Genomic DNA, 27,474 nt, shown 5'->3' on the forward strand with positions numbered 1-27,474 from the left:
TTCTGTGAATACTCTGGTGTTTATCTTTTCACACTAGTGTGTATATGTACACACTCTCACACACGTATGCTGTCTCTGCTTCAGTCAGGTTCCCAGAGAAAACAGATGGCACACTCGATCATGGCTCTTGAGGAGAGCTTGATGAAGGGACCATTTACCTGGTCATGGGCGAGGTCCAGGGAAATCTTAACAAGGGATGGGGGACCCTGAAGGACTAGCAACAAGCAATGAGCCATTTCCACACTACGCCTGAAGGGATGAGAAGAGGGAGGTAACCAGAACCTGGGATAGCTAGTAGAGGGACACCTGACAGGAGCTGTACCCGCTGGTTGAACAGCGGTCTGCTCCCAGCAGGGAGGGAGCCAGAGGAAAACCACCTGACCGCTCATTCCTCATGCCCTCCACCCTCCTGCCTGAGCCTCCCTGTGTCCCGACTCAATCAGAAGGCAGGTTGAGTGTAGTTACCAGAAGGCAGCACCCCCTCTACCCCGTGATGCAGAGCGGAGAGTTATTGATAGCAGAGTGGCCGGAGGGTCTGGATGGGCAAATGGAGACTGTCCAACACACTTTCGTAAGTGCACTTAAGAGCGTGATAATTGGTTTTGAATTTCTACAAATCCAGATCTAGGAAATGCAGTGTTCCGAGTTAATTCTCTCTTTGACCACAGCCGAAGCGTGAACTGTTGGGACTTTCCTGATGGTCCAGTGGTTAGGACTCCATGCTTTCACTGCAGTGGGCACAGGTTTGATCCCTGGTATGGGAACTAAGATCCCACATGCTATACAGCCAAAAAAAACAAAAAAAAGAGAAAATTTCTTAAACAGAATAAAAATACAGTATATCAACTTAAAATTATATGGGAAAAGTGACAAATTAAAAAAGAAAAGTGAACTGTTGCTTTGTGGTATCACTCTCAATACAATGAGTTAGGAGCCTGGCAGCTGGCTCTGACTCTTCTATGTCTCATTTGAAGCAGAGTCAGTTACCGACTTCTGCAGCCAGTGTGGCCTCCTTCATGATGTAAGACCCAGTACCAGAGACTAAGGTGGACTCTGAGCAGACTGGCCCCCAGGAACCCACATGATCACAGGGAGCTTAGGGTCCCAACAGCAGTATCATAAGCCAAGCAGAGGGACAAGTCCCATGGGGATAGCACAACCATCTACACTAACAATAGCGAGATGGTGATAAAAGCTAATGTTTTCCAATAGTTGCCAACAGCAACTAATATTTATTAATAATAGATAATGTTTACTAAATACTAGTCTGTCCTAGTACTTTATAGGTATTTGTATTATTTAATTTTCCCAGCAGCCCAAAAAGGCAGGTCATATTATTAACCCAATTATTGAGCTGAAGAAACAAGTATGGAAAGGTTAATGAACTTACAGAGAAGCTGAGGCATGGACAGCTTAAAGGGTGAAGCCAGAGGGTGAACCCAGGCAGTCTGATTCAAAAAACCCACCCTCTCAAAATCGATGTTCTATTTCAGTGAGTCTGGCACCAAAATGATGTTGATGATGATACTAAGTCATCATTTGCCTTTTGAACTCCCATCCTCTCATGAATGCCTAGGGAAGCTTCCAGAAGCTGCATGACGTGATGACATCACTCAGGCTATTGGGATGTCCTTTGTTTTAAAACTTTCTCAGATTGAGTTTCTGACACAGTCGATACCCATAGACAGAACTCACATATGTCTTCAGGCGGGTCCTGCAGGGTCCTTTCAAGGAATCTTGAGACCATAAAGCTTGAGAACTACTGCAGTACTGTTTACCTGTGGGGTTCAGAGGAGGGCACCCCGTTGCATTATGAGATCAAATTTATTATCACTAGTTTCCTTGCCTAGCTCACAGGACAGTATAAGATAGATTCTACGCTAGAAAACGATAGGACCTGAAAGTTCCCAGAGAGGTCAACAGTCCATTTTCTTGGTTTGGGAAGATGGCTCCAGCTGGGCTGTGAGTTTCTCTGCCCCTGGTTGCCTTGGGGGCTTGCTGATAGACAGAGAGTGCCTTGCTGGTATTAACCAGGACCCCTGGGCCAAGTTCAGATCATGTCAGGGTTTGAAATTCTTCAAGGGAATTGAGAGCATCTGGTTTTAAGACCACACCAGTAGTATTTGTCATCTCATTTGTGAACAAGAGTGGAAGTTTAAGGCTTTGTGATTTTTCAGTTCAGTTCAGTTCAGTTCAGTCTCTCAGTCATGTCCAACTCTTTGTAACCCCATAGACTGCAGCACACCAGGCTTCCCTGTCCATCACCCACTCCCAGAGCTTGCTCAAACTCATGTCCTTTGAGTCAGTGATGCCATCCAACCATCTCATCCTCAGTCATCCCCTTCTCCTCCTGCCTTCAATCTTTCCCAGCATCAGGGTCTTTTCCAATGAGTCTTCAGTAGAAGAGTATAATTCTAATTATCTGTCAAGATTTATAAAACATGACTGCAAGGTATCCTAGTTTTTTTTTCAGTCTATGAAATGGGGAGTACATAATAATAATAATTGCTTTTTAATTAGTTGTTTTTGTTGTTTAGTCACTAAGTTGTGTCCAACTCTTCTGTAACCCCACCAAGTTCCTCTGTCCATGGGATTTCCCAGGCAAGAGTATTGGAGAAGGTTGTCATTTCCTCTCCAGTGGATCTTCCCCACCCAGGGGTTGAACTTGTGTTTCCTGCATTTGCAGGCAGATTCTTTACCACTGAGCCACCAAGGAAGCCCTTTTAATTAGTATATAATGGAAATTATAGCAAATGAAGTTTAACCAATCAAGGGGAAAGACTAGAATCTAACACTGCTGCTGCTGCCGCTAGGTCACTTCAGTCGTGTCTGACTCTGTGCGACCCCATAGACAGCAGCCCACCAGGCTGCTCCGTCCGTGGGATTTGCCAGGCAAGAGTACTGGAGTGGGTTGCCATTGCCTTCTCCAAGAATCTAACACTAGGGATGGCATAAAGTAATTAATGTTCCTTACTTAAAAGTGAAGAGATGATAGAAAAATGTGTATAGTAGGAATTCTACACTGGTGCCAAGCATCCATTTCTCCTTTCCCAGCTGGGAAGCTGCCGTGTTGTTTGGGTTGAATTGATGTGGACATCCCAATGTCCTAATGATGGACCTATGGCCATCACCATAATCCTATCCTTTGCCCTTGATGAGTCAGGGATGAGAAGTTATCTCAAGCTCATGTTCACCAAGCCACAAATTCTCATCTCTTTTTGGACAGGATGAGATGAGTCCTGCAATCTTGTTGCCATTTAGCTGCCATGTGTGAAGAAGTTTATACGCCAGAAAGAGCAGAGACAAAGACCCAAGGACTAGCAGCCGGAAGACCACACTGCCACCGGGCTCTTCTGCTCCGGAAGCCCATGATTCCCTGTGTTTTACCCAATTTAATTATTTTCTGATACTCAGCAAACAAAGCATCTGATATAATTAAATAACTTTTTTTCCAGCTTAAATACTGTCAGATAGAAAAAGTAGGACTGTCATGTTGACCAGTGTCAGATCTGACAATTTAAGGACAATCAATCCTGATTTTCTATCACCTTCACTCAAGCCCACCTTCTAAACCATCCATTGTCCCAAAGTGCCCTGGCCCCATCTTCCACATAAGCATTTCCTATTTCAGTCTTTCTTTCCAAATAAAACACTCCTTCCCTCTTTTATTGTGTAGTGACCAAGTATCACATACTTAAGTCTCAACATTCAAAGCTTATCAAGTGTAATGGAACATGGGGACCTAGAAGGACAGCACCACATGTGTCATGAGCATCATTTAAGCTGAATTCTCTGCAACAGGACGAATGTGGCAGGGCAAGGGGCAGACTTATCTGACAGTTGAAAGGTGGGGTGGGGGCGGGGGGAGGTGTTTCCGGATCAAGCTCTGCCTTCTGTCCTTCTGGGAGAATATTTGACCTTGCTAAGTAGTCTCAGCTTCCTTATCTCAAGATAACAAAGATGGTGATAATAAGAGGACCTCTCACCTCTAGATGTATCATGGATTAAATGAGATACTGGATGTACTGTGCCTTTGTGTGGCAACAAGGAATTTTCCCCAAAATGTCAGTTAGACACAATTCAAGAGACTTCCCCTCCCTGGGACTCAGGCTCCTCTCCTAGTGAAGGAGTAGGGATGTCCAGGGTCCCTTCCAGCTCAACGTGCTGCCCTTGGCAGAGACAGGAGCCAAGGGTTTCCTGGTTGAGCAGCAAGGGGCCCGAAGCAGATGGCTCTCCTGCAGGGAAGTACCCCCTTTGCCCTCAGAAATGACGCATGGGCCATCCGTTAGGTGACCTCCTGGGCCTCTGGAAAGACACCAATGTTTGTTTGGCTTTGGTTTTAAGTGTAGAGGCTGCAGCAGAAAAAACAGGGTCATCCGTGCTGATCCTCACGTCCACAGCACATCAACAGCAGGAGCAGGCATGCAGTGAGCATGGGTTCAAAGGTCTAAAACACTGTTTCATTCGTTCTAATATACTCTCACGTCATTCATCCATGAATAAGGACACGCTTTTCGCTGCTCAGAGGCACTGTGTGTATTACAGAAGATAAGCCCCGTGATGTGGGAAAAAGCCTGTCACACCTCCGTGCTTTGGTGTCAACGCTCTCCCTCCCTCTTTCTGGAGTCCAAGGCCACCAGCTGCCACTTCAAAAGGGAAGAGAGCTGGAAAGTGCACCCACTGGGGGTTTTGCCGAATAAGCCCTCTAAGCTTCAGGTGGAGAGTTGCTGGGGTCCTCTGGAGGCAGGCATCTCACTGAGACCCCCACCAGGGAAGAGCTGAGTCTGGGTCCTCACAGCGCCGAGGATCCAGTGTGGGGGTGAACACATGAGGGTGGCGTCTGAGACTCACGTTCCTCATTGCCGTCTCAGCAGTATATTAATGATTCTGTTAGCTCGTGAGACTGGCAACTTTCTTTTGGCTCAGCTGGTAAAGAATCCGCCTGCAACACAGGAGACCTGGGTTCAATCCTTGGGTTGGGAAGATCCCCTGGAGAAGGTAAAGGCTACCCACTCCAGTATTCTGGCCTAGAGAATTCCATGGACTGTATGGTCCATAGGGTCGCAAAGAGTCAGACATAACTGAGCGACTTTCACTCTCCCTCCATAAATCCCCAACTCCTATGCTATTTAAAATTCAAACTCCCATAGATGGACATGTACACGCTGTTATATTTAAAACAGATAACCAACAAGGACCTGCTCTATAGCACAGGGAACTCTGCTCAATGTTATGTGGCAGCCTAGATGGGAAGGGAGTTTGGGGGAGAATTAGGTACATGTATACGTATGACTGACTCCCTTTGCTGTTCACCTGAAACTATCACAACATTGTTGATCAGCTATACCCCAATACAAGATAAAAAGTTTTTAAAAAAATAAAATTCACACTCCCAGAGGGAGAATCTGAGGGGGAGGTTGGCATCAGCCGTCACCATGTGAGCACCTTCCCTCTGGTGGCCTCCCTGGACCAGGCGCTCTCAGTCGAGGTCACAGGGGTGGGATCACAGGCAGAGGGGGGCCAAGAGCCTGAGGCTGCACAGCTGAATGGGGCTGCAGGGATGGCAGAGTGACACAGCTGTCACCAGCGTGGGTGCCTCCCCAGGGCTGCTCCCTCCCTCCTTCCTCCTTGTCTCGTTTTGAGACAGCTTCACTCCAGGCCAAAGAGCCTTTCCTGTCAAGGTGGTGCCATCCCCAGAGCTAAAGGGATCATGCTGCGAGAGCCTGGAAGCCATCCTAGCCTGTCCCCCAAAGGGCTTGTTTCTGTATGAGTATCACAGACCTGGTGCTTGCAGACTATGATGGTGATGATTTAGTCGCTAAGTTGTGTCCAACTCTTTGTGACCCTATGGGCTGTAGCTCACCAGGATCCTCTGTCCATGTGATTCTCCAGGCAAAAATACTGGAGTGGGTTGTGATTCCCTTCTCCAGGGGATATTCCCAACTCAGGGATCGAACCTGGGTCTCCTGCACTGCAGGCGGATTCTTTACTGACCAAGTCACCAGGGAAACCCGTTTGCAAACTATACCAATCTGTTGGCCCTGATCTGTACACAGTGGTAAGCCAGAAGATGAGATGCTGCTGTGGCCTGGCCTGTGGGGTACAGGTTTCCTGCCCCAGTGTTTAGAAGTCTGTTTCTGAGCTGTTCACAATCATGCACACAGGGTGAGGTGACCCGTCTCCCTTGTTCTTGCGGGTGGGGCTGGGACAGCCTGGATAACGGAAGAGCACAGCACTAAGGGATGATCCACTGTAACTGCATGGCAGAAGATACTGTGGTCATTCTACTGAGCCAGCATGGAGATCCTACGGCTGGGGATGAGCCTGCACCTATGAGGAGGGGGTGGCCACATAGCAGGGTGGGACAGGGAAGAGCTGTGTCTCTCAGGCTGGAAACAGCTGAGCTTCAAGGAGATAGCCCATCCTTGACATTTGGGCCTCAGTGCCTAGAGACGGCATCCCATCTATGGGCATCAACTCTGCTCCTTCAATTAGGAAACTGTTAATCAAACTTTGAGACCTACTGTTAGAACCCCTCAGGGTATTGTTAAAAAGGCACATTCCTGTGTTCCAATTCCGAGGCTCCTATCCTATAGCTCTGAGATGGGACCCAGAGGTCTTCAGTCTTGGCAAATATCCCTAGTAGGTCTGATCCAGATGACCATGGACCACAACTAAAGAAACCTGGTCTAGGCACTTTCCTGGTGATCCAATGGTTAAAAAAATCTGCCTTCCAATGCAGGGGACATGTGTTCATTCCCTGGTCAGGGAACTAAGATCCCACATGCTGCGGAGCAGCTAAGTCTACACACCACAACTACTGGAGCCCACTCGCTTTGTTCGCTGCAGTGAAGACCCCATGCACAGTCGAAAATAAATAAATATTTAAAAAGAAAGAAAGCTGGTCTAAGAGAAAGGTTTGGGTGACAAGTGGGCTTGGATTCATAGTTTGGCTCTGCCGCTTGCTTGCTGTGTGGCCTTTGGTGAGCTCTTTAATTTCTGTGCCTCGCTCTCCTCTTCTGAGAAATGGGAACAATCATGTCAACCTCACTGAGGCAGTAGGGAGAATAAATAAAGTGAGGTGCTGCTCTCAAATTCTGGGGAGGGTGGGCAAGGATGATCGAGCCTGATGGCAAGCTCACTTGCAGAGCTGTACTTGTCAAGGGACACATTGCAGGAATGAATGGTAATTCTAATGTCCTGAAGCAATGCCAGCCCTGAAATGCCAGTCTTCATTGATAAACAAGGCAATCCTAACATACTCTTACCCCAGGCACAGTCACAGCCTCTTTTCTCTCTCAGTTGGCCAAGCCCTCTGTCTAGAAGCCCAGTGCTCCACTGCTTAGTCCATGGTCTACCCTGTGACCCCCAAACAGACCACCTGTCAGCAGGGAGCCTGTCCTCTGTGCTGACCTCCCAGCTGTACAGCCACCTTGCACGCTCAAGTCTTGGACTTCTGGTTTTTCAAGTAGTATTCCAAGAACGGGTATCCAGCTTTTGGAGAAATAGGTTATTCTGGGTGGTCAAATACCTGGGCACCTTGAGAGAGGGTACAAGTCAGTTTTTTTGGCTGATTTTATATACATTAATATGTGAGAATAGTTACTTTATACAGACTTTGCTGACAAAGGTCCATATGGTCAAAGCTATAGTGCTTCCAGTAGTCATGTACAGATGTGAGAGCTGGACCATAAAGAAGGCTGAGGGTGGAAGAATTGATGCTTTCGAACTGTGGTGCTGGAGAAGACTCTTGAGAGTCCCTTGGACTGCAAGGAGATCAAACCAGTTAAACTTAAAGGAAATCAACCTTGAATATTCACTGGAAGGATAGTTGTTGAAGCTTAAGCTCCAATACTTTAGCCACTTGATGCAAAGAGCCAATTCACTGGAAAAGACCTTAATGCTGGGAAAGAAGGCATGAGAAGCAGGGGGTGACAGAGGATGAGATGTTTAGATAGCATCACCGACTCAATGGACATGAATTTGAGCAAACTCTGGGAGATAGTGGAGGACAGAGGAGCCTGGTGTGCTGCAGTCCATGGGGTCACAAAGAATCAGACATGACTTAGCAACTAAACAACAATAAAAACAACTATATATAGAGTATCTGGCAACTCCCAAACTCCTCTAAACAAATTGAATGTTTAAGTTAGAAAGTTAGAAAGTTACATTAAAATCTTCCAAAGTTCTGTTGTTCTTATTAGGAATAATGATTATCATTGTATTGGAGAATCCTGAAAGGGCATTTCTAATCATTAGAATTCAGGGTAAGCCAGCCTCTACCTCATTAAGCCTAAAGCCCTGGCAGAGATCCAAGAATTATATCAACCCCAGACAAACCAGCTGAGGACCCGGGTGGGGAGGTTTCAGAGACCTGGGTTCCATTCTTGGCTCTCACCTTGCTGTGTGACCTTGGGCAAGTGTCTCTGAGCTTTGGGGGCTCCCATCCACACACTGAGGGGGTTATCCCTCAGTCTCATACTTTCTAACCTAGAGTCTGTGTGTCTGAGTGAGCTGACCTTTGTGTTACTGTAGAATGACGCTTGGTCTTGGTTCTAGTTTAACAGGCCAGAGGGCAGTTAGACTCCATCTTTGCTGCCAATGATCCAATACAAAATACATTTCTATTTGTTTTGCACTGAACCAATTCCCCAGGGCAGCCATCCAGGCGGAGCGGAGTTGGTGGTAATGGAGAAAGCCCAAGATGAGGACGTAGTTTCCAGCACTAAGGCCATTAGCCAAGTCTTCCTGACGCCAGGATGGTGAGAGGAAGAGTGGACCACTCCTCCAGGCACCCACTCTTTGAGCCTGACCTGTGCCTTTGGCCACTGTGCTGACAGAGTCCTGTGTCTCTGGCATTGTGTATAGGGGACACAGCTCTGAGGCGGTGGCTGAGCAACCACGGGTCCGTGCCATCTACCACGCTCCTGTCCTGCGATGCATGTCCAGGAGAGCAAGGCCAGCTTCTTAATGACCATCATTTCCAACATGGCACTTGGCAATGTCAGTCAGAGGGTGGGGGCTCAGTCTGGCCTGTCCCTTCATCTGGCCAGTGTTCCATGGGTCCTTGGTCACATGGATGACAGGAGAGGCTCTGTAGACTGCAGGGAGGAGGCAAGGCAGATTATAGAGCTTTGGAGCAAAGCTGGCACATCCCTTCTGCTGAATTTGCCTCTTCTCCACACTCATCCTTGTGCCTGTTTATTCCTGGCTAGGTCTGGCCCTGAGCTGTAAAGCAGTAGCAGCTGAGGAGGAGAGGCTGCCGGAGTCAGTGGTAGCGATATTCTGAACAGTAGCTCACAGTTATTTAACGCACCGGGAGCCGTACCAAGGGCTGTTTCCTAGAGGTAGGATCTTTTGTTTCACATGGAAAAACTGACATGGGAGATTAAATGACATGTCAAAGCCACAGGGCTAGTCAGCCGGGAAAAAAAGATTTGAATTCAGGCATCCAACTCCAGCTCTGGCCTCTACTGAAGAGCAGCACCTTTCTCGATTTTCGAGGGCGGGGCGGCCTCCAGACACCTCCTGGGCAGCTCTGGGCACACTCTCTTTCAATCCCTTTTCTTGGAGCTTAATGCCATGGACATGACAACCCACTCCAGTACTCTTGCCTGGAAAATCCTATGGACAGAGAAGCCTGGTAGGCTGCAGTCCATGGGGTCGCTAAGGGTCGGACACGACTGAGCGACTTCACTTTTACTTTTCACTTTCATGCATTAGAGAAGGAAATGGCAACCCACTCCAGTGTTCTTGCCTGGAGAATCCCAGGGACGGAGGAGCCTGGTGGGCTGCCGTCTATGGGGTCGCACAGAGTCGGACACGACTGAAGTGACTTAGCAGCAATGCCATGGACAAGGGGAAAGCAGACCTCTCCTTGAGAAGTTCTCACCATTTGCTCCTTTGTTCCTCTGTCAGAAGCTGCAGGCAAGGGGCACAACCTCTGCCCTCCTGCTGCTGCTGCTGCTACTGAGTCGCTTCAGCCGTGTCCGACTCTGTGCGACCCCATAGACGGCAGCCCACCAGGCTCCCCCGTCCCTGGGATTCTCCAAGCAAGAACACTGGAGTGGGTTTCTGCCCTCTTAGTCCCAGCTTTATAAATGCTCCTCAGGCCACCATCTGGGGGAACTGTTAGAAAGATCAACACCTCACACCCACCTCACAGCTTCTGAACCTTAAGCAGTCAGAGTGCCTCTTTGGGGAACAGTGCCCCAGCTTCAAGGTGGAAAGACCTGGGCTTATGCGCTATCCAGGCGGCTCCATAACCCTCTGAACCTTTGTTTCCTCTGAAAACATGGATAGTGATGACTGCAGCATGCCTACTGCAGCTTTATTTTAAGGGTGAAATGGGATATGACAGCTTCTTCATGAACTTTAATAACCAGCTCACCCTGACTGAACTTTCAAACTAAGGACTCGACAATGAGTGCTGTGTTCATTTTGCTTAGATGCACAGAAAGAAACACAGAGAAGTTCAGGAAAGGCCGGAAACCTGATGCTTAGAAGCCGTAGGCCCAGGCTTGCTCTTGGCTCCGAGTCAGAGCTGTCACCTCCCTCCCCAAGCTCCAGTGTCCCACATATGCAACGTAATAGTGATTCGGGACCCACTGGGAAGTGAGCCCGGTGTTCCAGAAAACAGGGTGGAGTGGAGATGCTGTGTAGAAGTGTGAGAGCCATTCCAATCAAAAGCAAGCCTGAAAAACATCTCCCGCTGATAGAATCTACCGCATCAGTCACTAGGTGTGGCTGTGTCACTGCTCTGCCTGCAGACAGAGACACCTGGTGACTAGTGTCTTCGGCCAACCCCAAGTCCACGCTCTGGGCAGTGCTTCACCCACTGCCTCCATCACCCCTTTTGTCAGAAACATTTCCAAAGAGCAAGGGGACACTGAGTCAGAAAGGCATCCCCTCTGTCACCTCTGCTGCCCAGCTCCTCATTGTTGAGTCCAATTCACCCCCAGCAGGCTTCTGCACCCCAATCTTCCAGCCTCATTGGCCCAAGGGGCAGTCTTCGTTGCCTCTGCCCCCACTGAGGGGCTTAGCAACCTTCCCAAGAACCCAGACACAGGTGTTTGTATGCTCTTGGGAAGCCCGGTCTGTAGCTGAGCTCTTGTGCCTGAAACTGCAAGCATCAGTCCTTCTAGGTCCCAATGTGTGCAACAAACATGTTATTATTTTATAATAATGTTGGTTACAAAGGAATTGTTGCTGTTTTCCAGAGAACTAAGTCCACATGGGCACTGTGCTGTGCCCTTCGCTTGCATTTTCTTAGGGAATCGTCCCAACTAGGACACCCTTATTTCCATGGGATGGATCAGGAAACTGAGGTGCAGAGGTCAGAAGTGATTAGCCAAGTTCAGCAAACTAGTAAGTGACAGAGACAGGGAGCAAGCCGGGCTGTTGGGCACCCAGGCCACACTGGCATGGCCACTATCCTCGCTCCTGGTCTGATCATCTGCCCATATCCAGACTCTGTCACTCCTCTACCCTCCTAGAGATCAGAGTATGGGACCCATGCAGAGACCCCAGGATCCGCAGGTCCCATCTTCTCGGACTTGGCTCCTTCTCCAGTCCCCCAGGCCTCTGTACTGTCTATTCGTCCAGGCTCTGGCCAGCCCTTAGCCAACCCCAGCGTCTTTCCAGAGCCTCCCATCCTGTCTTCAGGCTTCCAGGTTTCTTATGCTTCAATCCATTCTCCAGTGGCTGCCAAAGGCCTCCTCCTGAATTATGCATACCCCTTCCTCAGTGTGATGAACCTAGACAGCATATTAAAAAGCAGAGACATTACTTTGCCAGCAAAGATCCATATAGTCAAAGCTATGATTTTTCCAGTAGTCATGTGTAGATGTGAGAGTTGGACCATAAGGAAGGCTGAGCACAGAAGAATTGGTACTTGTGAACTGTGGTGTTGGAGAAGACTCTTGAGAGTCTCTTGGACAGCAAAGAGCTCAAACCAGCCAATCCTAAAGGAAATCAGTCCTGAATATTCATTGGAAGGACTGATGCTGAAGCTGAAGCTCCAATACTTTGGCCACCTGATGCGAACAGCCGACTCATTAGAAAAGACCCTGATGCTAGGAAAGATTGAAGGCAGGAGGAGAAAGGGACGACAGAGGACAAGATGGTTGGATGGCATCACCAACTCAATGGACATGAGTCTGAGCAAGCTCCAGGAGATGGTGAAAGACAGGGAAGCCTGGTGTGCTGCAGTCCATGGGGTTGCAAAGAGTTGGACGTGACTGAGCGACAGAACAACAACAACTTCCTCAGCATGATGCTTCAGCCTCAGGCGCAGGTGACAGAGTCAGGCCCAGACTTCGGGCCTGGCATCTGAGGCCTCACAGTTTGACCTGAACTCCCTTCAGCCTGTCTCCCTCCCCGCCCGTGCTGCCTTCAGTCCGACCATGACTGCCTTCCCCTGCTCCTCACTGGGTACCTACGATTTCTCCCTCCAGTCACATCAAGACACAAGATCACTCACTTAGCCACTCAAGAATACTCACTGAGCATCTACACATGCTAGCATCATTCAGGCACTGTGGGGACCAAAATCCCAGCTCCTGTTGCATGGAGCTAATAGATTTGCCAAGAAGACAGAGTTTGGTGTCTTTGAGGAGCTGAAAAGCCAGGGTTGTGGTGCAAGGTGGGCTGAGGGCCTCTTGGCAAGTTTGATGGCAGCCACACTGAGGTGGCTCCAGTCAGTAGAGTGCAGCAGGGCTGAGAGACCCCACAAGGGATGGCAGTGAGTGGAAGCCACAAAGCACCAGACAGCATGAGTGATCAGAGGCATAGGAGATAGAGAGGAGAGAAAAGATGGAGGGCAGGAGCTGTGGAAGCAGCAGTAGCCAAGGAAGGCCAAGCTGCAAGGATGTTGAAGACATAAGAGCAGAGAAGAGATGCTGCAGCATCTGAGGGACCAGAAGCCGCAGGGCTGAGTGGGGAGGAGCCCAGAGGCAGTACTCCAGAAGCCCTGCTGAGCCGGCCAGAGCTTCATTCCTGCTCACAGACTCTGCCAGCGATGCAGGAGGTTGCCCAAGCATGCGTCTGGCCCTTGCACCCCAAGAGCACCAAACACAGGCCAAAGCTGCCAGGAGCTGCCAGGAGCTGGCCACGGAGGCGGCTTCTTCAAGGCCTTCTGTGACAATTACCCGGAGTGACCACACTAGATCAAGATTCTGCTCGGAAAGTCTTCAGTGCAAGGAGCATTGGGTGGTAAATTGCAGGATTGGAGAGCACAGAAAGCCACAGGAAAATTCCCGTCAGGGCCAGGAGCAGACACAAGGGGAGAGAGGCCATGAATGGCTCCCTGGCTGGGAGGGGATAGAAGCAGCTGAAGTTCAGCTAGATGCTATGGAGGAAAATAAAGAACTGATGGAATAAATGCCTGGAATCCCCGAGTGGAAAGGCTGGCAGGGAGGAAGGGAACTATGTGACCAGATGTTTGCTTTGCCTCCCAGATGGCAAGCTCTCGAGATGGAAAGTTTTCCCGGACCAGTGAGGTCAGAATCTCGAGCAGTCCCTCTTCCAAAAAGCAAGATGGTGGTGTGGGCCAGACCCTTGGGACCCCTCAGGAAGGATGTAGGGGCCAGAGGGCAGGCGGCTCGGTCGAGACCTCAGCCCTCTCTGTCTTTGGTCTCCTCTGAGAAAAACCAATTCCGGACTGGAGGCAATGTGGCAACACAGCATTTGCTCCCCAAGTTTACAGACCTGGCTCTGGAAGGAAGACCCACGGGAAGGGAACGGCATCCAACCGGAGGCCGGGAAATGTTTCCGTTGGTCTGCGGCGGGGGCTGGCGTTGGCGTGCCGCCTGCTCCTCCATGGCAGGATGGCATAAGTGAGGGCAAACAAAACGGGAGCCAACGCAGACAGCTTCTTGGGCTTTCTAATGAGAACGACCCAGAAACCAAGGCCAGGAGCAAGGGAGGAGCCCCCAGGGTGGGGTGGGGGCGAGAAGACCCTGTGGGAAAGCTGGCCAACTCCAGGGACCTGCTGAGTAGTGCAGAGTCTTATGGAAATAAAGGGCAGACTCTGCTGAGGGTTTCCTTGTGTTTCGTGTGTGTGTGTGTGTACATGCACGCATGGGCACACACCTGCACGCGTGTGTGTTTTGTCTACTTCAATCCCCTCCTTGACTTCAGCCTCCAAGACTCGGCACCTCTCCTCTTAATAGGTGGTGGGACATCTCTTTAGAGACCCTTCCCTCCTTCCCCTCCTCCACTTCCTCCTCCTTGTTCTTCTCCACCTTCTTCTTTTCACCCAGCTTTATTGAGATATAATTGACATACAGCACTGTATGGGTTTCCCTGAAGGCTCAAACAGTAAAGAATCTGCCTGCAATGTGGGAGACCTGGGTTCTGTCCTTGGGTCGGGAAGATCCCCTGGAGAAGGAAATGGCAACCTACTTCAATATTCTTGCCTTGGAGAATCCCATGGGCAGAGGAAATTGTGGGCTACAGTCCATGGGGTCTCAGAGTCAGACACGACTGAACGACTAACACAGCACTGTATAGGTTTAAGGGGTGTAACAATGATGTGACTTGCATGGATCATGAGACCATTACCTTATAACTGGAAGTTTGTACCTTTGACCACCTTCATTTTATTTCCCTCCCCTTGTCCCCCCCACGCCTGCCTTTGGTAGCCACAAATCTCATCTTTTTTTTCGTGAGTTTGTTTGTTTTAGGAGTATATTGACCTACAACACTATGTTAATTCCTGGTGTATAACATAATGATTTGATATTACTATACATTTCAAAATGATTACCACCATAAGTCTAGTTACAATACATCTCCATGCAAAGACATTACAGAATAATTGAGTATATTTCCCACACAGTACATTTCACCCCTGTGACTCACTTATTTTGTAACTGAAAGTCTTTACCTCTTAATCTCCTCACCTATTTCTCTCCTTTTCCCCACACTTCTCTCCCCTCTCACAACCACCTGTTTTTCTCTGTATCTATGAGTCTGTTTCTGTTTGGTTGTATTTATTTGTTCATTTCATTTAGATTTCACATACAAGTGAAATCATAACAATATTTGTCTTTCTCTGTTTGACTTATTTCACTTGGCATAATACCCTCTAGGTCCATCCATGTTGTCGCAAGTGACAAGACTTCACTCTTTTTTAATGGCTGAGTAATATTCCAACCCTTCTTCTTCCTAATAAATGTATCCGTTTGGCTGCAGTAACAAGCAGCCACAGCATCTCGGGGCCTCACAACCATGCACATTTCTTTTCCCTACACATCACCTGCAGGAGCCTGTCAGCTATGGCTCCTGTGGCTTGGCCCCATGACTCCTCATCCTGGGGCCCTGGCTGTAGGAGCCGCCCCAGGGTCAGCTCACTTTTCTGGCACACTTCTGAAGCAAGTGCAATGATGGAAACTCTCTTTAAACTTCTGCTGAGATATGGAACACCTCATCACATTTATTCACAATCTACGGGCTGAACTGTGTTACATAGTCAAGTCCAAAGTCGATGGGGTAAGAATGTACATTTCTCTCACAAGGAAGGAGGGTGTGAATAAGTGCAAACTACTATGTTATTACATACGGAATGTTAATACAGTCTCCCTCCCTTCCAGCAGATCTTTCCACAACTCAGCAGTCTCCTTTGAGCTAGCCTGTTCTATTTCTCTAACAAGCTTACAAAATAATAGCAATGGCAAAAGCACACTTTCTCTGTGTCATTCTAAGTGACACAAAGGCATTCTTTGAGTTAAAACTCACCAGTCCCATGAGGTCAAGACCACTGTTATCCCTGTTTCACGTGGAAGAAAACTGAGGCTGAGAGGTTAAGTGACTGACCCAAAGGTACACAGCTGCTGAGGATCGGGTCTGGGATTCACTCTGAAGGCACCAAAGACTGGACTTTCAACCCCCAACACTATACAGCTTCTTCCTATGAGGCTATGGTGGGGTAGCAGCCCCATATGACAGATGTGAAAACTGAGGCTCAGAAAGGTGACTTGACCTGACCAAAGATACACACTGTAAACAGAACTAAAGTAGAAATGACCTGGTATCTTCTCTTCCTCAGCAACCCCTCCCCTATACCAGGATGGGGGCATTGTTGTCCAGCAAATTTGGAGAGGCCGACTCCCTTCCTGCCCTAGAGCCCTGCAGAGGGAGGGCCTGGTGATGGTGCCTGCCCAGTCGGTTGGCTTTTTCACACTGGTCAACCCAGAGGCCACGTACTGATTTGACTGCTGATGGCCTTGGCAGGTTCCTCAACCTCTTTGAGCTTCACCATCCTGGTCTACGACATGAGAGCCACAAAGCTCAGAGTGTGATGCCCACCTCTAGTAACTGGCTTCACTTTCACTTGTCAGCTCCTCCACTCTACAATGGCAGTGGTTTAGTTGCTAAGTCTTTTCCAACTCTTGCAACCCCATGGACCCCATGGACAGGCTCCTCTGTCCATGGAATTCTTCAGGCAAGAATATTGGAGTGGGTTGGCATTTCCTTCTCTAGGGGGTCTTCCTGATCCAGGGATTAAACCTGGGTTTCCTACATTGCAAGCAGATTTTTACTAACTGAGCCCCCAGGGAAGCCCCTTTCACTCTAAATTCTGCTGAATTTCTTTGGTTGGGCGGGTGCAGGATGGGGAACACATGTAAACCCATGGCTGATTCATGTCAATGTATGGCAAAAACCACTACAATATTGTAAAGTAATTAGCCCCCAAATAAAATAAATAAATTAAAACAAACAAACAAACAAACAAACAAAAAAACACTCTTGGCCCCTGCCTTCACTTTCTAACCCACACTCCATCCCTTCTTCTTAGGTTCATGTCACCTCCACTGTCTGCTCAGATGGTTTTGAGAGGAAGTGTGTGATGAAGTTGGGACCACAGTCCTACCTGTGCTTCAACAAAGGACCTAATGGGCTAGCTCTCTGCACTATCCACCCAGATACACATATACACGTCTGCACACACATGCCCATATGTGCACATCACATGCACATGTATAAAATACACAAAACACATATATACTTGTACACAAACTTGCACGCACATGTCTCTATATGCACACATGTGTGCACACATACACATATGTACACACACAAAAAAACATGCATACATATACACACAGACACCTGTACACATATGCAGAGACACGCATATGCACATGCACACACATATCCGCACAAACACCACATACATGTACACATCTACAAAAGACACTGGTGTATATGGGTTCACATGTATCCACAAGCACACACATGCACATATCCATTAATAGATACGTGTATACACAAATATGCACAGATATAGTCACTCCATGCATGCACAGCCACTGGTGGGGTGTGGCTTGTGGAGTATATAATTCTGTCTGTCAGCCACTCCTCCCTTGGAGGGCAAGTGCTCTTCTGGGCGTGGGCCCCTTTCATAGCCAGAGAACTGGACAGGACAGGAGGGCTTTTGGTGGTCAAGACCCTCTCCCAGCTGCATCTTGCAGGTGAGGAAACCGAGGCTCAGAGAATAATTACAGCTAGTACACAGTGCTTCAATATGCCAGGCATGGAAGTGTCTCCGCTCTTCATAAGTATTAACCCACTGAACACTCACAGTCCCCCGTTATCTTGTTTTTCCAAACTGGGACACACAGACCCGTAGAGTTACAAGTTAGTGGCCACCCAGTGTGCAGTGGAGTCAGGCTCAGGACCTAGCCTTAGTGCCTCTGCTCAGCTGAGCTGACTCTCTGCCACCAACTACCATTGTGTGACCCTGGGCAGAAGAACTGTGACGGCGAGTCAGGAGTCAGGTTAGACCCTGCTTCTGACCCCTGCTGCCTCAGTCAGCCTTCCTGAGAGGCACCATTCACCATGAGGTAGTTTACAGGGACGCAAGGACACACGCCAGACAGGTGGGGCTGAGGAGGGGAGGTGCCCGGGCCTGTGGGGCGGTGTGTGCACTCCTATGTCTCTGCCTCTCCTGCTCTCAGCGTGTGAACGCCCCCACCTCCCAGCCCTGAGAGGGGAGCCCAGTGTCCGAGCAGGCCACATGACTGGTTTCTTTGGCGACTCAGCTCACATTCTCTTGGCTGTGCTTCCTGGGACTTGATTTAAGTTTAATTCCAGCCGGAATGACTGGAAATACCAAGTATTTCACTAGGATTAGTGCTTGGCTGGAAGAACCAACTGCCTCCACCACAACCAGGTACCATGGACCTCAGAGGAGCGTTAATCCTGAGGAAATCTCTGTGACTCAGCCCCGGTGGCTTCTCAGCCCCAGGAGGGCCAACCCAATTTACAGACGCCCAGGCTGGGCCTCAGCTGAGCGGGGGAAGGGCAGAGGCCGACAGGATGGCTTGCTGAGCTCAGAGCAGCCCCGCTCTCCCCCGCTCCCACCACAGGGACCCATCCTGGCCAGCCTCAACAGCACAGGCTGCGGGGAGAGCGGGGAGCAGAGGGCACGGGGCAGGCACACAGGATGGGCACAGCTCTGCTCCCTGGGGATGGGAAGGCACCGTCCAGTGGTCCGGGGCACAGCTCCCAGTCTCGCCAGCACTTACAGCTTCCTGACCTTGGCCACCACATCTAACTGTCCTGAGCTGTGGTTTCTCATCTCTATGAGAGATGATAACAGTACCTCCTACACAGAGCAGAGTGGATGAAGATTAAGTGAGGCAGTGTTTTCAAAAAACGCGTAGCATGGTGTCTGGCACATGGAAAGCCCCAGATAAATACTAGGCATCAGCGTGATGCCAAGTATTGTCACATCTGCCAAGCCTTCAGCATTCTGTAAAGGAAACAGTCCAACATGTGAAACACACCCCTTCTCAAAGGAATGAAGGTAGTTTTCCTTCCTACTTATCAGCTCCAGCCTGACGAAGGTCTCTACATCAGAGGAAGGTCTTCTAGCTGTGGACTCAGCCCCACCTGGCAGCTCCTGGCTCCCATGTAGCACTCGGAGCCTCCCTGTCACTGCCCAGGGCAAGGCATCCTTAACTGATGCCTCTGCCCGACCCATGGACATGGCTCCTTCTTCTCTGCCCTGGTTCCCATGCCTGGCTCTGAGCAGCCCCCCTGCTGGTACCCCAGGTGCCCTCCAAGGTGGGACCCTACTCTGAGCTCCACTTAGTGATCAGTGATCAGCTGGGAGGATTGACCTTCCTTCCGTATGCCTAGCTTCACAGCTGGGGTCCTGTCACCCACAGACAGATCCTCACTAGTTCACTGGGCATTAGCTGCCCCCTGGAGTCCTTGCTCTGCACCTTTTCTCTCCACATGATGCTGGAGCAGTTCCAGACCCTGCCGTGTGGCTGGGGGAGTCCTACAGTGCCTTGCACCCAGGCCCAGACTATCATAGAAGAGGCAAACCCAGAAAGAGGCAGGATCATTAGAGGGAAGAGAAGAGAAGGCCTTGGGGAAAGGATGGCAGATGCAGAAGGCCAAGGAATGCTAATCTGGAATTTGAGGCTGAAAGCAGCCAGTGAATGATTGTCCACACTGCTCTCCAAGATGAATATCTCCTTTCTCAGAATTTTCTGGTCACCCCAGTAACCCAGCAAGGACTTTATCAATGATCATAGCTTTGTACCCATCATGGACCTTCAGTCCTCCAGGCCCTGCATAACCTATTTTTTCTGCTGGCACCATGTGCAAACTCCTGTTTACCCTTCAAAACCCAGCTCAAACGTCACCTCCTCCAGGAGGCTTTCCCTGAATACTCCCTCCCGTGTTCAACCACACCCTCTTGAGGTGTCCCACAGTATTCTCTATATCTACGTATCTCTCTGTGTTGTGGTTTATTAGTTCATATGTCATCTTCTCTGTTTTTCTCAGGAAAATGAGTGTGTCTTATCTATCTCCACACCCCCAGCTCCTGTCATAAAGCTTAGCACTGACTGAAGGCTCAGCTAAAATTTGCTGACAGGGAAGGCAACAACAGCATCTTTTGACTCATCCTTCACACACACACACACACACACACACACACACACCCATCCTAGCAAAGCAAATCTAAAGACCCAGCTCAAGGCCTCTGAGGGTCTGGATATGTAAGATGAACATCAAGACAAGTTTCAAACATCACACAGCCTCATGGAAGTATCAAGATGTGCCTGCCATCTGGAAGGATGAGTCGGAAGGATGAGTCAGAAGGAAGTTTCCAGAATGGCTCAGAAGTCACCCACTGGTGTCCTGCAGTGAGAAAGCCATCCTGGCAGGTGGAGAGCTGAAGCACCAGAAAAATGAAGAATAAAAAGGCAGGAGTTCCCTGGTGGTCCAGTGGATAAGACTCCACCTGCCAATGCAGAGAACATGGGTTTGATCCCTGGGCTGGGAAGATTCCGCATGCTGCAGGGCAACTAAGCCCGTGCGCCACAACTACTGAGTCCATGCTCTAGAGACTGTGTTCCACAACAAGAGAAGCCACCGCAGTGAGAAACCTGCATACCGCAACTAGAGAGTAGCCCCTGCTTGCCGGAACTAGAGAAAGCCTGCACGCAGCAACAAAGACTCAGCACAGCCAAAAATTAATTAATTAATTAAAAATAAAGGAATGAATTTGCTGTATGACTCAGGGAACTCAAACAGGGGCTCCGTATCAACCTTGAAAGGTGGGATGGGGAGGGAGACGGGAGGGAGGTTCAAGAGGGAGGGGACATATGTATACCTGTGGCTGATTCATGTTGATGTTTGACAGAAAACAACAAAATTCTGTAAAGCAATTTTCCTTCAGTTAAAAAATTAATTAATAAATAAAAAATAAATAAAAATAAAAGAATGAAAAGGCAGAGTGTGGCCAGAGCTGAGAGGCTGTGCTTGCAGGTAAGAGCAGAGGAGGAGCCCTGCAGGAGAAACTGAGCAAGGCGTGACCTCTAGCCCAGGGGGCTTCAGGCAGGACAGCCTGGTGATGTCACTCAAGCTAGGCAACTTGTGGGGACTGAAACTGTCTCCTAAGAGCACTTCGCGATGCCACAGCTCCAGGCCTGACTCCATCAAGACTGTCCTGCTGGGACCACCACTGGTAGGGGATGGCAGCTCCAAGTCTGCCTCTTGGCCCATAGCACATGCTGCTGCCACCAACTGCCTGACCTTATGGGGTCCTCTCCTCTCCCACCCACTGCCCAAATCCAATCTCAGTCACCGTCGCCTCCCAGCTCCTAGCAGCCAGCCTCTGGGTCTGTCTCTCTTCCAGGCTTGCCCCTATGATGCAGCTAGACAGTCCCTGTTAACATGTGGATCAGAGCCTGTTTAAAATTCTCCCACGTGGCCCCTCCTCTGGAGGAGGCTGCTTTGGGGAAAAAGGCAGGGGGTCTGATGCATGAGAAACTCCCTGCCCAGCAGACCTGATGCCCTCTGCTCATCTGTCCAACCGCTTCTCATCAGCCCTACCAAATGACCTCTCTGGCTCAGATGACAAAGCTCCTTCCTCTTTTTTCCACTTGCTGCTCTCCAGGTCTGTCCCCCCAACTGAGAGAGACCCCCCCCCCAATATTCCCCAACCCTCTACCCTTTGCCTGTTATCTGTCTTTCTGGACTGGGAATTCTGAGCTCCAATTCCTGAACACCACCAGGAATACTACAGTAAACCAAACAGAAAAATCACATACTGGATGGAGTATACTTAAGATGCATATGTGAGTGTATATATGTACACAAGATGTTTGGTGCTGGGGAGAAAATATAAGCAGGACAAAGGGGAGTAAATGCTGGTGGTGATTTAAACAGGATCTGAGGAGGGGAGGCACCAGTTGTTGGGAAACTGAGGGAACTTCGTGCTGTGGGGAAATGTTCTATATCTTGACTGTAGCAGTGATTACACAGTTGCATACATTTGTCCAAATTCACCAAACTATACACTTTAAAGTGATGACTACTACCTGGATAAATTATATGCCTAAATAAGCCTGACATCATAAAAGAGAGCCCCAGACAACAGAAACCCAGAGGCAGGAGTATGCCCAGCAGATCAGCACAGGATTGGAGGAGCCACAAGCCAGGCGCTGTGGACAGGGCAGAACTGGTGTCCCGTGCATGTATACATGTGGTGTGTATGCATGTGTGCACCTGTGTTTGGTGCTCTGGGTGGACCTGGGCATCAGTCTCCTTCCAGCTGTCTGCCCGGGGAGCACCACTGGTGTAGATGGTGCTCGTCAGCACCTATGCTAGCAGCCCCTGGAGGGCAGGGATTGTGCTCCATTCGTCTCTGGATCTCCAGGAGGAACCGAGGAGGTGCCCGGTACACGGTGGGTAGAGATTAAATGGTGCTGATCCCACCAAACCACGTTGCAGGAATCCGAGGCTATCTGTGGCAGTGGACACCACCCGCCCCCACCCACCCCTCAACCCCCCGCCTCCAAGCTGGAGGGACAGGGCCCAGCAAAGTTCATTGTGGCTTTGGCCTGGGACAACCCTGTCTCTGAGGCTCACCTGTCCCAAGAAGATGCGTAAGGAGAGGCCAGTCAAGTAGCGCTGTTTGTCAAGTGGATGCCAAGCTTGCTCCCCCTCTACCTGACCCCAAGGGGTCCAGGTGGGGTGTGGGCTGGCAGTCCTAAACCTGAACTCTCTCGTCCTCCTCTGTCTTCAGGGGCAAGAAGTAAAAGTGTTAATCTCTCAGTCGTGTCCTACTCTTTGGGACCCCATGGACTGTAGACCACCAGGCTCCTCTGTCCATGGGATTTCCCAGGCAAGAATACTGGAGTAGGTTGCCATGCCCTCCTCCAGGGAATCTTCTCGACCCAGGTATGGAACCTGGGTCTCTTGCATTGCAGGTGGATCCTTTACCATCTGAACCATCAGGGAAGCCAAGAGGGTAGAAAAAGGCTGACAATTAATTCAGACACCTCTCCTCCTCAGCTAGTCTCACATGAATGAGGTTGATGGCAGTGGCTTATCTGTGTGCACACTTGAGGGGTAGGAGACTTTGCTTTGAAGATTCTGAGAGCAAAATATGAGGTACACTGGAAGAGGAGAGGAAACCCCACATTTCTTGACCAAATGCCATGTTTCAAGCACTGAGCCAGCACATCACACATGTCATTGCTTTATCTACACTGCAACCTGCAGGGCGCTGGGGTCCTCACTTACAGATACAGGAAGTGGGTCATTGCCCACAGCGAGCATGAAAGGCGGAGGTTTTTCTGTTCCTAGGGTATGAGCCCCCTCTGATGTGAAGGGAGGAAGGGGCCACTGGGAGGAAGGTCACTTGCCAGAAGGAGCTGGGAAGTGATGGGGTAAGGGGGTGGGGGGCGGCAGTGGCCACACACAGGCTGCTTTGGCCAGAAACCAAGGGATGTCCCTGGGTTCTGAACAGAGAGGCTCTGTTTTCCCCAGACTAATCTTGGTAAGTGTGGTAGTGGCCTGGGGTGGGAGTAGGGTCAGCTCGAGGCAAGGACAGCGGCCACAGCAGGGGTCTGAGCCAAGGGTGACTGGAGTACAAAATGGAGAGGAGTCTGGGTGACCTCACTTGAGGACCACGAACCCTGATTCACCGGCTGCACAACCGGAGTCACGGTTCCTGAGGTCCTCAGGGTATGTTGCACTTTCCACGAACCTTACAAGTGTCCACGTGTGACCACGTTCCATCTTGCTAGCAGCCTCCCAAGGGTGTCAGGGAGGTGAAGCAACAAGGGGTGGAGGGGTTAAGTGGTTTCCAAGATCACACAGCAGTAAGTGGCAAATCAGGGCTAGAGCAGCCCCCTCAAAGGGCAGCATCCATCTCCCATCCATCCACCTGTATAAACATCTGTGTGCTTCTGGAAGGCCTAGATGACCAGACTGGGTTGCTCTGGATAGAACTGGAAGAGTGCTAGAGTCTGAGTGTGCCCCCCACCCACCCAGATTCATATGTTAAAGCCTAGCCCCCATTGTGGGCTTCCTTGTTGCCTCAGACAGTAAAGAATCTGCCTGCAATGCACGAGACCCAAGTTCAATCTCTGCATTGCGAAGATTCCCTGGAGAAGGGAATGGCTACCCACTCCAGCATTCTTGCCAGGAGAATCCCATGGACAGAACATCCATACAGTCCATGGAATCTCAAAGAGTCAGACATAACTGAGAGACTAACACACACACACACACAGTCCCCAGTGTGATGGCATTTGGAGTTGGGGCCTTGGGGAGGAGACTGGTTCCTGAGGGAAGAGCCCTCAGCAGCAGGATTAGTGCTGTTGCAAAAGAAACCCTGGAGAGCTCCTTGCCTCTTGCACCAGGTGAAGCAATGGCGAGAAGACAGCTGACTATGAACCAGGAAGTGGGCCCCATTAGGCAGAGTCAGCCAGCATTTTGCTGTTGAGCTTCCCCGCCTCTAGAACCATGAGAAGTAACTGTTTGTTGTTAAAACCACCCTGTTTTTGTTACGGTAGCCTGCACAGAGTTCAGTCAGGCCAAGGGTACCAGGACCTCAGCATTTGGAGGAATAATGTCAACCTCCCTGTCTGTGCTCCCTGGGGCTCAGAGCTGAGCTGCCCAAAGCAATTAGAGTCAATGGTCATTTGGTTTGGGAGCTGCCAAGGAAACACCTGTTTCCGCACTGGGGCTGGCAGACACGCTGAGACTGAAAACCATCCATCCTTCCCTCTAGTCAGCCAACAACCAACAAATAGAGCTCCGGTGTTTGCACGTGTATATGAGGAGACCTCTAACCCTGGGTCATCAGGTTATTCATGATTTCTCATCAGTTACCCCTTTGGGAGTCAGGGGTGAGGACCATGCTGGTGAGAGCCTGGAAGGAAAGGAAACCCTGTCCTTCCCTGAACACAAATGCTAATGCCTCTGGAGCTCTGCTAGAAAATAAAAACTGCCCTCCAGCCTTTCCACCCCTCTAGGTTGTTACAAAGCCCCAGTTTGAGTTCCCTGAGTCATACAGCACATTTCCATAGGCTATCTATTTTTATATACGGTAGTGTATATGTTTCCATGCTACCCTCTCCTGGGAGGTAAGAGGGAGGTTCAAGAGGGAGGGGACATATGTACACCTATGGTTAATTCATGTTGACATATGGCAGAAATCAAACCAATATTGTAAAGCAATTATCCTTCAATAAAGAATAAATAAATTAAAAAAAACAAACAAACCAAAAACTGCTTTCCGTCTGGTCCCCACATTTACCTTCTCCCAGGTTCCCAGACAGGTATCCAGCAGATGGACCTTGGGGCCAATAAGCTCGGTGCATGGTCCTCCAGGCCTGAGTGAGCTGCTCCCTGATCCAGGCTCAGAGACGTATCCTTTGCACAGGAACCAGCTGACACTTGGTCACTCCTGTGCTTCCCAAGCCTATCATTCCAGGTCCCTGTTTTGGATGTGCAGTACTTTTTAGTCTGGAACACCAGCTGCCACAGAACTCCCTGTATATCACCATGCCAGAAAAGTTTCCTGCCTAAGGGCTTCCATTCCTTATTTTGGGTCAGCACTTGAGGGCTTTGCATGCACACCTGCAGGGCTCCCAGAATCAAACTGCTTTTTCATAAGAGGCGTTTCTGAGTGTGCATCACGGAGAGTAGCTTTTGTGTTCCCTTTTTCAACAAATATTTATTGAGCTCCTTTATTGCTTTTCCCTTTGTTAAATAATTGCTTCACATGTACTTTGCAGCTGGATCCACAGGAGGCAAGCATTTCTCACCAGGACTAACACATTCCTGAGCCCTCGGCCCTTCCCTTGCTGCTCTCTTCATGAGGCTAGAGGAAAGCTCCAGATCAGGGGTTCTGGCCAAACACAGAACCAAGCCAGATCAAGCCTTCTGTTGATGAGGTGTGTGGGAGAAGAGGGGAGGGCTGGGGCTTCAGAGATGCCAGAGAGTGGCCTTACGAGGTGGGAGGTGATCGTAGGGTAATCATGGAGACAGGCCCAGGGAGAAGCCAGAAAGCCTGACAGAGCTGTGGCCTAACCAAAAGGTGAAGAAAGGGAGACTTCTTAGGCAGTCCAGTGGTTAAGACTACACCTTCCAATGCGGGGGCTGAGGGCTCGGTCCCTGGTCAGGGAGCTAAGATCCCATAGGCCTTGTGGTCAAAAAAATAAAACATGAAAGAGAAGCAATATTGTAATAAATGTAATAAAGACTTTGAAAATAGTTCACATCAAAAACAGACAAAAAAAGGCAAAAAGAAAAGAACACTTTCTCTCCATGGGGCAAAGAATGCCAGAACTCAGTCCAGATTTGGGTTCCCTTCCAGAGCTAAGGGCTAAGGAAGTAGAGGTGGTCTGGGGGAGAATGGCAAAGGGCAGAGGCCCATGGGCCAGACCAGGACAGAAAACAGCAATGCCGTGACAGCAGGTGTTGGGGGCCTGCACTCTGAGCCACATAGCAGTCACCAGCCAGCAAGACTCTCGGAGCCTTTTACTGGTGACATCCAGGCTGAACAGTGCCAGATCTCAGCACTGTCTTAGGTGGACCTAGGAGAAGGTCTGGGCTTCAAATGGCACCCGCTCCAGCATTCTTGCCTGGAAAATTCCATGTACAGAATTGCCTGGAGGGCTACAGTCCATGGGGTCGCAAATAGTCAGGCATGACTGATTGCACACACCCAGGAGAAGGTCCAGCAGAGAAGAGCTTAACACAGGGGTTCTCAAAGTGTGACTCACCCCAGAACTGGTTAGAAATGTAGACTCTCAGGCCCCACCCCAGACCCACTGAGTCAAAACCTCTGGAAGTGGGGCCCGTACTCTGTTAACAACCCCTCCCCCACCACCAGGTAATTTGGAGGCGCATTTAAGTTTGAGAACCTCTGGTCTGAAGGAATCCCTGATTCTCTTTTTCTCCAGCATCCCAAGGCGGGGCTGCATCGGGGCAGACGGAGGCTGTAGACTTGGGTTCTTGAGAAACCCACACCAGAGCACAGGAAGCCTGTGGTTGGAGAGCGGTCGGAGTCCATGAGCCCTGACCTCGCCTGGAGGGAAACCTGCCAGATCAAAGGCAGCATCTATCGTCCTGCTGCTCCACTGCTGGGTTTGCAGGCAGGCTCCCTGGGACTCGGGTCCCTCTACCAATCTGCCACCCAGGAAGAGGCCTGGGCCAGACACAACATCCCACGCTGGGACTTCCCAGGCCCTGAACAAGACCATCGGGGCACCAAGAGTGCTCCACCTCCATTCCACCCCCTTTTCCCCCACACCAACCCTACTGAATTGAATACGCTCAGTATCCTGGTTTTACAGATGTAGTTTCACAGTTTCAGAGAGTTCAGTACCTTAGTTGACACCGCTCACTCCTAAGCTGCAGGGGTGGGTGTTGAACCCCTTCTAGCTGCACACTGCTTCTCCTGATCTCAGCCCCCACTCCATAAGTCTTCACTCCAAGGTTGCCTGTTGCCCATCCTCACTGCTCCGGGGTGCAGACCGGCATCTCAGTGACCCTCAGGTTCCCTCTTAGGGATGGGCCTTTGACTTGGTTTTCTCATCCCAGAGCATGTGGAAGTATATTCTTTGTCCAGCGTCTCTCAGGAGTTTGCTTATGGAAGGAGTCTATTTCCGAAGCTTCCTTTCCTGGCCCTTCTCCACCCAGCCCCCCACT

At 49.8% G+C, this 27,474-nt stretch overlaps 1 long non-coding RNA gene across 1 annotated transcript; it reads right to left on the reverse strand.

Moving 5' to 3' along the window:
- LOC145507117 (uncharacterized) lies at positions 1-27,474 on the reverse strand. The gene is made up of 3 exons (XR_014054599.1): positions 27,152-27,474; positions 1,696-1,778; positions 1-779 (listed from the first exon to the last, which is right to left on the reverse strand). It is a non-coding gene; the product is annotated as an uncharacterized LOC145507117 (long non-coding RNA).

Source organism: Giraffa tippelskirchi, chromosome 5 (genome assembly GCF_054371585.1).
Source record: "Giraffa tippelskirchi isolate mGirTip1 chromosome 5, T2T-mGirTip1v1.2.pri, whole genome shotgun sequence".
In the NCBI taxonomy this organism is placed as follows: Eukaryota; Metazoa; Chordata; class Mammalia; order Artiodactyla; family Giraffidae; genus Giraffa; species Giraffa tippelskirchi.